This window comes from Lissotriton helveticus, chromosome 2_1, assembly GCF_964261635.1.
Source record: "Lissotriton helveticus chromosome 2_1, aLisHel1.1, whole genome shotgun sequence".
Taxonomy (NCBI): Eukaryota; Metazoa; Chordata; class Amphibia; order Caudata; family Salamandridae; genus Lissotriton; species Lissotriton helveticus.
Genome location: NC_136059.1, coordinates 1,365,961,050 through 1,365,974,979, shown reverse-complemented (window position 1 = coordinate 1,365,974,979; position 13,930 = coordinate 1,365,961,050). Strand labels below are relative to the sequence as shown.

At 46.0% G+C, this 13,930-nt stretch overlaps 1 long non-coding RNA gene across 1 annotated transcript in view; it reads left to right on the top strand.

Annotated features, from left to right (window-relative positions):
• LOC144818660 (uncharacterized) overlaps window positions 1-13,164 on the top strand; it is a 63,516-nt gene extending 50,352 nt beyond the window's left edge. The window contains exons 2-3 of the long non-coding RNA XR_013607148.1: window positions 5,701-5,856; window positions 6,042-13,164. This is a non-coding gene — a long non-coding RNA (uncharacterized LOC144818660). The remainder of the gene's footprint in view (window positions 1-5,700; window positions 5,857-6,041) is intronic.
• The last annotated feature ends 766 nt before the right edge of the window (window positions 13,165-13,930 follow it).

Sequence of the window (13,930 nt, the reverse complement as noted above, 5' to 3'; positions counted from 1 at the left end):
AGGGGGGGATGTCTGGGCATGTTTAAATGTTTGCAGAGTAAAGCTGAGAAGAGAAAAGAAACTAATCAACCAGGCCCCACCTTCCCAGGAGAAGGAGTCCCAAGCACCGCTGATTACACATCCCTCCCCTCAGCAAACAATAGGTTTAAAACCTGTCATAATACTAAGAGTCTATCTAACAAACCAAGCCCTGATGAGAAAAACATGGTCATCCGGCATGTCCCTAAACTACGGAAGGAGCTTATCTTCCCCAGACATTGAGTCACGAGCACATCTGTTACACCTCTCTTCCCACTATAGACAGTAGGTTTAATTAACAGATGTTAAAGGGGGGCTAACAGAAGATGTACATTGGTCAGAAAATGTTACCACCCAAGGCCCCCATTACATGGTTCTAAACCCCACCTCCATAAAGGGTGTTGACCTAATTAGCAGATCAGGCCATGTATAAATCATATTCGGGAGGGGGGGGGTCAGCAGAAATAGCCATTAAAAAATAAAACCCTGGTAGAACGACATACTTGGATTGCTTTGCTGCCATGGCCCAACTCAGTAGTTTCAAGGAATAATGGATCAGAACAACTTATCACAGATTGATGCAGCGTGCTACACATTTATGGATGTAAGTAAAATAGGGGGGCTGGCGCAATGTTGCATGTTTAAGGCTTTATTTAAAAGTATTGGGAGCAAGACCTTTAAGGTGTAGAAGGTTGCATTTTAAAAGTGTACCTAGCGCAATGTAGGACAGTGTTCATAATGTTTTAAATATACTGGAGGTTGTGGGCTGGTGTCTAATGTGTATAATGCGGGATGTGTTGAGGTGTAAAGGGGTGGTTGTCATTTTAAGTTTTTAAAAGGCGCTATGAGCAAGGGGGAACTGCATGTAATGTGAATAAAGGGTGGTTTTGGTTGTGGCACAGGGTTCTAACCTTAAGATTATGCAGGTCATAGAAACATTTCATCATGTGGGGGTTTGTTTAATGGGGGGGTACTGCTAGAGGGTGTAAATGTTTTCACGTTAAGTTTAATGGGTGTTTAAAACAGGTTGGGATGGTGTCTGAAGTGAATAATGGCTATGTTGATGCATTGAGTTTAAAGCTATGTGTAGGCATTTAATGTGAATCGGGAGGGTGCTGTTGGGCTGTCCGAGGTTGCAGGGTTTGTATTTAAGGTGCATAACGCTATAGGCCTTAGGAGGGTACCTGTAGAGGGAAACGTGTATTTTACAGCACATAGAAACATTTTACAGGGGTCACTACTGCTTTAAGGGTCCCAGAGCCAGCAAAATAAAATAAACAAATACATGTTTGTATTCGCCCTCTGGCTATGCTGGCGATGAAATGCCTCAGGAGGCATCATCTTCTGATAGTTGTCCAGGTCGGTTAAAAAGCTGTTACAAATCCACAAGGGTCAGGGTCTGTACGAGGTGAAAGGCTGTGGATGGTGGTCCTTGGGGTGCGGGGCTAGAGGCCCCCTGTATTTATCAAATAAAAGGTCCCCAGAGTACACTTCCTTGCGTGGTGCTCTGGTGGCTCGTTGCTGCAGTTGTGTGGGGCTCGATGCCCTGTTATTCATAAAATAAAGGTCCCAGAACCCTCGGTGCAAGTGAGGGGCTCTATGACTTGTGCTGTGGTATGGCCGGTGGGACTCGAGGCCCTTTTTTATAAAAATAAAGGCCCCCAGAGCCCGCTGCCATGCGTGCTACTCTGGGGGCTTGTGAGGCCGTGCTGATGCTCGAGGCCCCGATATTAAAATTGAAGCACCACGGAGCCCGCTGCGCTCCATGCGGAGCTCCGGGTTGCTTGTGCTGCTGTGGTGGCTCCCAGAGGCCGCTATGTCCCGTGCACTGCTCTGGGGGTTCCTGTGGGTTCTGTTGTGGGGCTCGAGGATCCGTTTTTAAAACTGAAGCCCCGGAGCACTCTGCAGTGGTGCGGAGCTCCAGGTCTGGTGTAGGATTCGGGGCATTCCGGGATGGCTTTGGGCGGCACGGAGGCTCGAGGCATTGTTTTTAAAATTGAAGCCCCTCAGAGCCAGCTTACCGCTGGCGCTGCTCTGGGGGCAGACAAAGGCAATTTTTCAAGGATCCACGTGGATCCCAATGGCGGCATGGAAGCCACGAGCTTCCTCTTCGCGGCTGCGGATGTAGGCCCCGCCCCTTCTGTGATGTCACCGGGACTCCCCTGACGTCATAGCAGGGGTGGGGCCTAACGCCACAGCCTCAACGAGGGAACTCCAGGCTGGGGACTCTGCTGGGGCTGCTGGACAGCTTTGGGGATTGCAGCCCCATGGGGACTGCTATAAATACAAATAAAAATGGTTTCAAAATTTTTTTTTTTCAAACGGTGGCAAGGCTGCAGGCAGCTTCCTCTGCGTGTATTCCAGGGACTGCCCCGCCCCTGCCGTGATGTCACCAGGGACACCCCCGACATCACGAAGGGGCGGGGCAGGCCCTAGCAAACGCGGCGAGGAAGCTCCCGGCAGAGCTTCCTACATGCTGGCTGTGCCCCAAAGGGGCTTTCAATAAATAAAAAAACAAGCATTGGAATAGCCAATAGGTCTCGCTTTTGGGACTGTATAAGTACTTAGTTATGCAGCACAATATCCTTGGTGCAACGACATTAACTGTTGCATGGTTAAACACTTATAAGGTCCCAAAGGCGAGACCTATTGGCTATGCCAATGCTTGTTATGTGATGCTGTCGCCCATCACTGAGCAAACTGCAAAGCGTCAGTAAAGGATTTCAGTGCTAGTGCTTACTTACAATTTGATGATAATAAAGGGTTCCTCATTTGCAAAATATAGACGAGAGCTGCTTTCCATCTATACATGCCTCACCGTAGATAATTACACTCCAGGCACAGATAGATATGCACCATGCTGCCTTCTGCACAGCGACAAGCATGCGCAAGGGTGAGCGAGAAGGGGAAGATGTTTGACAGACCATGTACTTATTGAGATTTTTAAATGAATGCATTTAAGCACAGACAAACCTAGCCCATTGCATTGGCCTGCCGACCCTTTAACTATTTGCAGGAAGTGTCCCATGCGCACTTGGGGCTGACAATAAGCCAGCCTGTTATCAGGCCGATAGAGCCAAGAGGCTGCAGACTAAATAGGGGGCAGGCAGGGTGTCCCGAACTCAAAGGCAGATAAGGGCCTGCTTCCGAGGCTGTCCTGATCAGAGTTAAAGGTTGGTGACGGAAAATCAGCCTCTGCTCCCAAGTCATTGTTATCTTTCTGGGTTATTTACAAGTCTGGCCAGCCTTTCAATGCACTAAATAAAACAAGAAAACAACTTCCTCCGTTTGGAATAGCTAGAAGTGCCCTGGGAGAACATGTTGTTTTGGGCTTCTTGGGGCCAAATGGGCTCTGTTTGTGGAGTGTCCTCCTGAAGCCTTTTATACTCACATTTACTGCACTCTGTGTGGAGTAAATCTAGCTCACTAAAAGCTCCTGGAACCGAGAGCATGGCAGTTGATGAATGGAAGCATCGTAAACATAAACAAGAGATAAGCGGAGACTGGAAATGGGGGAGGAGGCAAACGAGAGAAAAAGAAATGCAGAAAACGTGACAATGGGAGAGTTGAGACACGCTGATGCGGTGGGAGTAAATCTAGCTCACTAAAAGCTCCTGGAACCGAGAGCATGGCAGTTGATGAATGGAAGCATCGTAAACATAAACAAGAGATAAGCGGAGACTGGAAATGGGGGAGGAGGCAAACGAGAGAAAAAGAAATGCAGAAAACGTGACAATGGGAGAGTTGAGACACGCTGATGCGGTGTAAAGGGAAAACATTTGCAAGGAGAGGTGGAATTTTTAACGGGCATCAGAAGCAAAAAAAAAGACGCTGCGAGGCAAGGAGAGAAAGGGACGCGGGACAGATAGAGAAAAGAAGAAACGGGTAAAACAAGACGGAGGGCATTGCTGTGGGGAGGGGGAGGAGAAATGCGACACGGCGGGCAGGGGAGGGGGCTGAGCGGGGAGAGCGGCATTGGGGTGTGAAGCAGCAGGGGCCTGAGACGCGGCCGCCTTTGATGTGGTAATGCGAGGCAGGCAGGCGGCTGGTGGCATTGTGCACGCGCTTTTTATTGCTTGCACTTGCGCAATGACCTAAAGCACATGCACTGCAAGAAATTGCCAGTGGAATCGCCAGTTAGGTAAACTCTCGATAAGCCCCTATATATCTCGCTCCCGCTCAATGCGCATGCACATTGAGATAGGTCGCTCGACTTAAAAAACAGAGCAGCAGGGACCTGATTAGCAGCGTCCCTGCAGCTTTCAAGATCGTGTGTTTTGGGGGTCATTTTATATAACTAATACACGACCTAAAGGTCTGCCCTTTATTGCAGTATTACCATTTTACCTGTGTTTGGTACTCTTTTGTAACATGCACACGTCACTTTTCCCTTGTAACACACCGTTTGCTACCTCGTACATTGTTTGCTTTAGATACTTGCACAAGTGCCACCCTTGCCTTCGTAACGTTTGTTCTGGTGTTTGAGTGTCTGCCATTTATTGCAGTATTGTACCTCTACTTGACTTTGTACGCTTTTGTAACCTGCACAAATGCCACTTTTTTTTTTCCTCCTGTACTGTACCTTTGCTACCTCTTGTATTTTGGTTGCTCACAATTGTCACTATTGCCTCATGTAACAAACGTTTGCTTCTGTAATTTGTTCACCTGTAATTTGCGCCGCATGCATCAGTACTGGTCTTATTATGAAGCGTTCTGACCCCTTCGGGTAAAGCCAGTGCTATATAAAAACGCATAAATAAATTAAGTGATTTGCCCAGAAGCATAGGCTATGGCACTGGGTTGTTTTTCTCATATTTTTGCTCTTCCCCCAGACAGCCCATTTTTAAAATGCGTGTTTTTTCTACCACCAGACATCCCTTTCAAAATGCAACCCCAAGTATCTATATAGTGTAGACCATGATGAACACAATGTATTTAGGGGTGGCTGGTGACTGTTTTCTTTTTTTTTTCCAAGGAAATATCCTTTTGTTACTTACAGTTTATAAGTAAAATTCTAACCTGGCGCTATGTTTAAAGGACTGTAAAGAACCACTTGAGGTTTGTATACTATGGATATGCACACATGTTAGGGGTGTACCTATGTTGGAATTGTGTGTAGGTATGAGGGGATCTTATTAAACATTAAATTTCCAGACAATGATGTTTTCAATTTTGAATTTATGATTGGCATTTTCTAAGGTGTATGTAACAAACTGTAATGCGGCGTTTGATGTGTAGTTTTAAACCTCCTTTTTTTAACTCTAACCCTAAACAGGACATCCCTGTAATAGACATCACCGACGCCGAAATGCTAACCATACAAGCAGGTATATGTATTTAGAGTTGCGTAGTTCTGTGAGGTTTTTATACACCAATGTCTCAGAAGTTTTGCTTTTTTCTAATGGTCTTCTCATGTGTGTATGCTTTTATAGTTTATGACGCCGCTCTGCAACTAGAATCTGATGATCTAGAGCTATACCTGGGGGCTTAAGACGTGTCGCAACGTATTCAGGATAATGTGGTTCTTCCAGGTAAATCAAAAAGAAATGCCAGGGTTCTTTAAACTGTCTAAGACTTAGACTTTGTTAGCTCAAACACCAGGGGCGTACTGTAGGAGGGCTTCTCAGAAGGGACTGCTAAGGACTTGTTTATACCACAAATGTGATTATTTTTTCTTTGCAGGTTACTCTGAGTCAAGCACGGCCGCTGCTTTGCAAGAGGCTGCACCGCCATCAAAAGAAAGACCGCTAAAGAGGAAAGCTTCAACATCTGGAAAGGAACCGATGACCAAGAAAGGAGCGGGGAAAAGACCTCTAAAAGGTGTGTTTTTACAAAAGGGTGCGAAAAAAAGAACTCTGTTTTATTCTCGCAGGTAGAAGGGGGGCAGCCGCCGTGTTGTAGGGGTTGTATAAAGGGGGCCGTGTAGAAATTATTGTGGGGGGTTGTCTATGGGTAGTGTAAGCATAATTATACATGTTCTTTATTTTTTCTAATATATATATATTTTTTATCTTACATTCTAGGAGCCGTTCAAAAGAACACCGCTGAAAATACGTGTGAGGTCAAGAGGTCTGCGAAGCCGTTAAGGGACATAACAACGACCGTTCAGAATGCAGAGCCTGCAGCAAAAGGTGTGAGAAGGCGTGTGCACATACTACACGCACATACAACAGAGAACCGGCACGGATGTGAAATGTCAGATCAAGCCCTCCTCCAGCATGTTGAACAATCCTACAGGAATGTCTATTCTACACCGGGAGGGGGGCAACAGCGAAGACGTTCTTACAAGCCCAGACAAAGTTAGGCCTGTTCAGTGTAAAAGCAATGCGGCGTATCTGAACCCTCTCAAATCCTCAACGACAGTCGCTGAAGATACATCCCATGGTACATCCCCAAACTCCTAAAGCGAAGCGCCTCTCAAGATCCTGTCTTAAGAAGAACCATGGGGTGCAGGCAGATCCCTTAAGCCCCTTACGGTGCTGTTTCCTACCCATACCTTGAAGTCCTCTATAGTTTTAAAGAAACTAACCGATTCTGTAGAGGGGTTCCCCCTAGACCAAACCCTAAAACCTGCTATAATCATGCCTGCTGGGCTTAGAAGCTCAGAGGCTGATAATGCTCAGCCCACAGGCACCCCTTACAACGGTAGCAGTGGTGGTCTGAAGGCATTGATAGGTATGGTCGCCAAACTTGATAGCCCCTCAGAAGCAGCGCACAAGGGCCCTTCCAGCACACACATTGGGTATTTTTATACGGCTGTTAGACATTCACCCGCCCACAACCACGACCATTCCTTAGCCGATAGGGACCACGATTGTTTTGACTGGCATTTACACTCCCCAACCCTTATGTCACCTATCCCCCCCCGCCGGGATCATACGACCCAACCAGCCCCGCGCCCAGTGTAAGCCACACATGACCATCAGCAATATGCGGCGATAATAGTATGGGTTGGGACGACTGGTCAAATTAGGGTTTAGAGGCCGTATATAGTAAGGACCCTTTCACGGCATCCCCGGGGTGTTCGCACTGGGACCCGCTTTCTATGAACACTCCGGTCCCTCAGTTACGGAATGGTGTTGCTGCGGATGGGGCGAGTGGGGGTCCAGGGATGTTGCAGACAGGTGTACAACCGGCCACTGTATTCATCCCTAATCCGCCGCAATACGATTCTGTAAACCCAAAAGAGGTACTAGGGGCCCATGTGAAAGACATACAATTGGCGGACAGAAAGTTAAAACGACAAGTGAACACCGCCACCTTAAAACTAGGGGTGTGCGATAACGACGACAGATCGGGGCTGGAGGCGCAGCGAAAGATACTACAAATGGTTGACCAGTCTAAAAGGGTTATCATACAAACATGCTAAACAACAGTGTCCGACATTTGGAGTATCCCCTCTTGACAATGGCGACGTAGGCCCTTAAAAACCCAACAAGCTCTGGGTATTAATAAAAGTAAGCGTAAATCTAAATACAGCAGCAGGGTCCACACAGTTCTGACAAAGTCCCTGCGCTTCGTACGCTTCCTCAACCATAAAAAGGACATGGAACCCCCTCAAGCAAGATTATATATTTTCACAAGCACCGCCTGAATCACATACACCGGTACAATGCACCAGTCATTACACAAGTTCAGGTGAGGACCGACCTTGGGCGGTGCAATTGGAGGGATCTCTGGGTAGAGCACCAAAACAACAATCCCATGTACACACAGAAGGCCCTAGGGCTGGGGCTGTAGCAGAGGTCTCTATGAGCACATCACACACACACACACACACAAACCATACTGTTCATGTAGGAGGGGGTCGGCTACCTAGAAAAGTATGGTCCCGCAAAAAACATAAGTGGGCTAATAGCGCTAAGCAACGCCGGCTTTAAGTAAATTAAAGAGCCAAAATATGCACTACACGGCGTCTTAAAAGGACCCCCGAGCCTGGCCTAAACCAGAATCCCCAAAATGATACAGCAGCAAACTCCCCCTCCAGTCAGATTCCTCAAGATGAGGATTCAGAGACAGTGTTCTTAGAGAGCGTCAGAACTTAGTCGTACTGTAGAGAGATTTAACGCTACCAAGCACTACGAGGAGTTTAGGTTTATTAACCTACACCGGATAAGGTCCTCCATGCATGGGCATTTAGTCATACAGCAGGCTGTGCAATCACTCATAGATAGGTTGATACGTGATGTGGGTCCTAATGATTTTTTCCAGCTCCGCTTCCAAGGGCAGGGTCTTGACAGTCCGTTGTTCACCAAACGACGGGCCCTTGATGTGTTTGACGCTATGGAATTTCTAGAAAACCTGTCGAAGCTTTTACAGAGTAAGGCTGAACTAGTAGACTATGGCACTTTCAGAGTCATAGCCCTCATTGTAAGCGGTCGTGATGTGGGTGTTTCCAGGCCTTTAAGAGCGTCCTGTACATTAAGATCATTGGTAAGAAACAGTGTTGGCTGCTCAACTTTAACACCGGAGCAGCCAACACCTGTCTGGCAGCCAGCATCGTGGGATTGCTGATGGGTGGCAATACCACCGATGCGGTCATGTCTAGAGCACCTGAAGCCCATGAGGTTCTTAATACCTCCAGACCGCATGGTCGGCTTTGGCGACATATGTCTTTTTGAGAACTATTTCGCCGTTACGGTGAAAGTTCTTTTTCACAACGGTTCTTGGAAGTACTTTACAACTGCGGATCGTGTGAAAAACAAGACTATATATGTCCTTCACCATGAGAATCACTTTTACGGTATCTTGAACCTTAAAAGCTTTCTGGAAGTCAAGTACGTGTGCACACATTGCGACCATATATACAACACTAAGGCACATCAGACGTGTGAAATACATTGTAAGATGTGTCAGAGGGATGGTTGCGTTGTAGACGATGCCCTGAAGGTGCTGTCACACCTGTAAAATGTTTTGTCGCTCGCAAGACTGCTTGCGCATACACCCTGAAGCTATTAAATGCAGCCCTAAAATGGACTGTCAAGAGTGTGGCCGGTATGTGGCGACAGAGCACAAATGCAAAGGCATGAAATGTCCAAGGTGTCAGATTCCATGTTGTGCTGGATTTGTACACCAGTGTTACATGGTTAAAGGCAGACACCAGCCCAAAACCGAAGATTACATTGTTTTTGATATAGAGTGCACACAAGAGACGGGGGTACACCAACCTAACTATATTTACCCCCACCATCTAACTTCCGATGACTGCTGGGAGTTTGAGGGACGAACGTGTGTTGGTGATTTCCTAATACATTCATTCAGTCCAAATTCAAAGGGTATACCATGCTGGCCCACAACTCTAAAGCATACTACTCATTCTTTATTTGACAGAATATGATTCGTGAAAAGGTGCAAGTAGAACTCATCAGTCAAGGTTCCAAGCTGATGTTGTTAATGGCTGGGCAGTTACAAATAAGATTCATAGACACCCTGAATTTCCTACCCATGAAATTGAGAAAGCTGCCAAAAGCTTTTGTTTTCCCCTGGTGTAAAGGTTATTTTCCACACTTTTAACACTTGGGCAAACCAGAATTATGTGGGGCCCATGTCGCCTCCGGACAGCTACGGGGTTGATTATATGATGCCTGCTGAGAAAGAAAGCTTTCTACAGTGGTACTCTGAAAACCGTGAAAAGGAGTTTAATTTTCAAACCAAATTGAAAGCCTATTGCAAGGCCGATGTAATGATCCTGCGACAGGCCTGCAACCTCTTCAGAGATGTTGTGGTGTCTATGACTAAGTCAGTCATGAAACCCAAGACACCTCAAATGCCAAGGTCGGTTGAATACATAGACCCTTTTCAAAACATCACCTTGGCCTCCATGTGTATGTCCATCTACAAGCACATTTTTAAGACCAGAAAGTATCGCTCTAGTGCCGCTGACCTCTATAACGGGGAACAGAAACGTTATTAAACCCCTTCCAACCAATGGCTCATGTACGTCTCTTAGAAGGAAGACATAGATATTCGGCATGCCTTACAGGGTGGTGAATACTGCCTGGGTCCCTATTACCTGGATGGGTACGCTGAAATTAAGGGCATGCTGACGGCCTTTGAATACAACAGCTGTTTTTACCACGACTGTCCTCTGTGTTACAAACCCCACAAGTTTAACAGACTGATGCAGGCCAAATTTGGACACTTACACAGACGTACTATGATAAGGGCCCAATATGTTGAAAAATGTGGCTTTGTTCTGCGGGTACTATGGGAGCACGAGTGGTTAGATGGTAGCAACCAACACTGAGCTCCGTTCTTTCCTTCAGAGGCGTGATTTACCACAACCTCTGGAACCCCGCGATGCCTTATTCGGGGGGGCGTACAAATGCCATACAGCTGTACAGGGCCGCTGGGGAGAATGAGAAAATACACTATGATTTCACCAGTCTGTACCTGTTTGTAAACAAAATGAAGGTGTACCCCTTAGGACACCCTACCAACATATATAGAGACTTTAAGCCCCTTTCCGAATACTTTGGGCTAGTCGAATGTGAAATCTATCCTCCAAGGCAGCTTTACTTTCCAGTGTTACCATACAGAGTCGATGGTAAGCTGATGTTCCCCCTCTGTAGAACATGCGCTGTGTTTAAAGAGTTCGGTGGTTGCAGTCACACCGAAGAACAAAGGATGGTCACAGGGACCTGGTGTACCATCGAGGTCCAAGCTGCCTTAGACAAAGGCTACAGACTCGGCAGAGTACACGAGGTGTGGCATTTTAAGAGGACCACGACACATCTCTTTTCACGCTACATTAATTTGTTTCTCAGAGACAAACAGGAGGCCTCCGGATATCCCGATTGGTGTACTAGTCCAGCTGCGAAGCAGAAATACATCGATGACTACCACACGCACGAGGGTTTACGTTTACGGCCACATTTGATAGAGGTCAACCCTGCCTGCCGACAGTTAGCCAAACTGTCTCAACTGCTTATGGGGAAAATTCGCACAGCGTACAAACATGTCAAATACGACCGTAATAACAGATCCTGACGAACTGTTTAAGTACCTTTTTGCACCTTGTTACGGGGTGTCCATCTGCGAGTTTATCGATGACGAGACCGCTGCTGTGTGCTGGAAATACACAAGAGTATCCCACAACGTGTAACATAAACATCTTTATAGCATGCTTCACGACTGCACATGCCCGTCTAGAGCTTTATGGTGTTATGGATAAACTCCAGGACCGCTGTCTATCATGATACCGACTCAGTGATTCTTCTGAGTAAACCAGGGGATGTAGATCCTCCTCTTGGGGATTATCTAGGTAATTTGACCAGCGAACTCGATAAGGATGAGCACATAATAGAATATACCTCCGCCGGACCTAAGACATACTCGTACAAAACAAACCGCAACAAAGTGTGTATGAAGGTCAAAGGTATAACATTAAACGTCAGCAACGCCCTAAAAATTAATTTTGACAGTCTGAAAGATCTGGTGCATGAATACTCTGCAGCGGCCGATCATGAAAATGATAAAACCATAGTTGTTAACCAGCCCTGCATAGTCCGATCCAAAAAGAAGTAGGAAATTACAACTCGGCCCCTACATAAAACCTTATCCCGTTGTTTTTCACAAAAGGGTCCTGACTACTGATTATAAAACACTGCCGTACAGATATTAGGATCATTAGAGAGGACACCACCAGCACAATGGACACCCGATTACAGCACCCATTCTCCTGTGTTAGCAGGGCCCTCAAACTGCGGTAAAAGCTACTTTATAAAAAAGCTCTTAGAAAATGCTGGAGGTGCTTTATCCCAAACACCTAATAACATCGTATGGCTTTATTCGTGCTGGCAAGAGCTTTATACCGACCTGTCCCGCAGCTTCCCTCATATCAGATTCATAGAAGGTATACCTGAGAATCTCAACGATGATGTGCTGCTACCCCTGACCATTGTAAACATGGTGATTGTCGATGACCTTATGCGTGAAGGTGGTGACCATCCTGAGCTAGAGCGAGCTTTTACTCAATATTCACATCACCGCAATCGAAGCATATGTTACATTGTGCAGAACTTGTTTTACAAGGGTAAGAACATTCACTCTATAGCACTCAATGCCTCATACCTTGTTTTATTTAAAAATCCTGTGACAAACAGCAAATATCTGTCATAGCTAAGCAGATATGCCCTGGGAACACACACTTCTTCATGGAGGCCTTTAACGACGCTACATCAAAACCCCACGGCTACCTGCTGATCGACTTAAAAAATAATACTCTAGAAGTCTACAGACTAAGGGCAGATATTTTTCCCCCTGATCTCCCAGTCGCTTACACCCCCGAGACTAAGTCCCGAGCCTATAAAAAGCAGCGCTGAAGTCTATTAGAGACATTTGTAGCCAGGCCTTATAACCCCCAGGTGCTGACCATGTCTGACCGCCTACGTCGCAATTTGGCCCTCCTGAAAATGTTGGTAACAGCCAGTCCCCAACACCGAAAGGCCCTCCTCTGCACTACTTCTGACTATTTAGTGGCCGCCATTTCAGAAATGGCTCTAAACACCCTAAAAGGCAACGTCCCTTTATCAAAAGAGCCAGTTACAAGTGTTGAAGAAGAAGCGTCATCTTATCAGGAAGCTCAGTACTAAAAGGGCCACACTCGTCACCAAGAAGAAACTGGTGAAACAGTCTCGGAGTTTTATAGGCTCATTGCTGGGCATAGCTATACCCGTAATTACAAGCCTCCTCTCAGGACTGTGATTGAGCGTGCCTCAAAGATGTATTTGGTTCCTAAACAGTTGGAGAAACTGGTCTCTACTGCGGACAATGCCTGGGATATACGGCTAAATGAGACTCTACGCCTGGATGCTGAAATTAAACATTTTGAACCAGTCGGATCTAAACCCTTACGACAAAGCTACCCGCTGGTCGTTAAACTATCATAACAACCACTGCCGTATGCTTGAAAGTTTAAAGGCGCCCCCTCCTGCCATCGCCTGCCACCTCAGACGGGCCCCTACTATCCCCCTCTTGGAGCAACCCCATGGGACCTTCAGTACGGCGAAAAAGACACATGTCCAAAACCCACACGTGGATTAATCCTTTAATGTTTCTACAGACTTTTTGAATAACTGTGCCTTCTACATGTATAACCATGATTTTTCTTCATATATTTCTTTAGTAATGGGTGTCAATGTAATGCGTAACCTACATAACTGTTTGTAATAAACACTTTTATAAATTTCAACCCTTCTCACTCGTCTTTTTAAAACATTTTAATTATGGTGTGAAATAGAGTCTGAATGTGTGCTTTAAAAATGTCTTTATTTTAAACGTTCATCGTTAAACATACATGTGTTACAATCCCTTACAATTTTGACGGACGCTATATTCTGTTTTCACAGGCCGGACCGAGACCATTGTGTTTTCTTTTACATATTTCACAAACATACGGTCATTGTTAACAAGGTCACTCGAATAAAGATTTAAGAAATTTCTAAACAAAGTACCCTCCGACATTTTAATGATAAAATAAATACAGTGTTCCCCGCATGTGATGGCTAGCGAATCCTGGACCCTTAGCTTGTATTACTCCACCCTCGCCGCAGCTTTTTTCACAAACTTGAATATGGGTTTTGTATAGATACTGTGTTCGGGGAACTCTGTACTGTCAAACACCGTAACCTTGTCCCTATCTTTGAACATGCCAACCCAGTGTGTTCCACCCTTGTAATGAGGATCGGTGTTAAAGACTAGGGTGCGTGGTCTTTCCAACCCTATTTCAGCAGGTAGCCCATCGCTAGGGAAAACACCTAAAAAATATTTCCTAGCGTATTTGTGCCTGCTTAAGGGGTCCGGTATCTGCACAGTGTTCATTTCACAAACGTTTAAAGATAGTCAAATAAACTGTCGGCGTGGTTGATCTGAATGATGCTGTCAAATACCGAGAATACAATCATGTTCACAT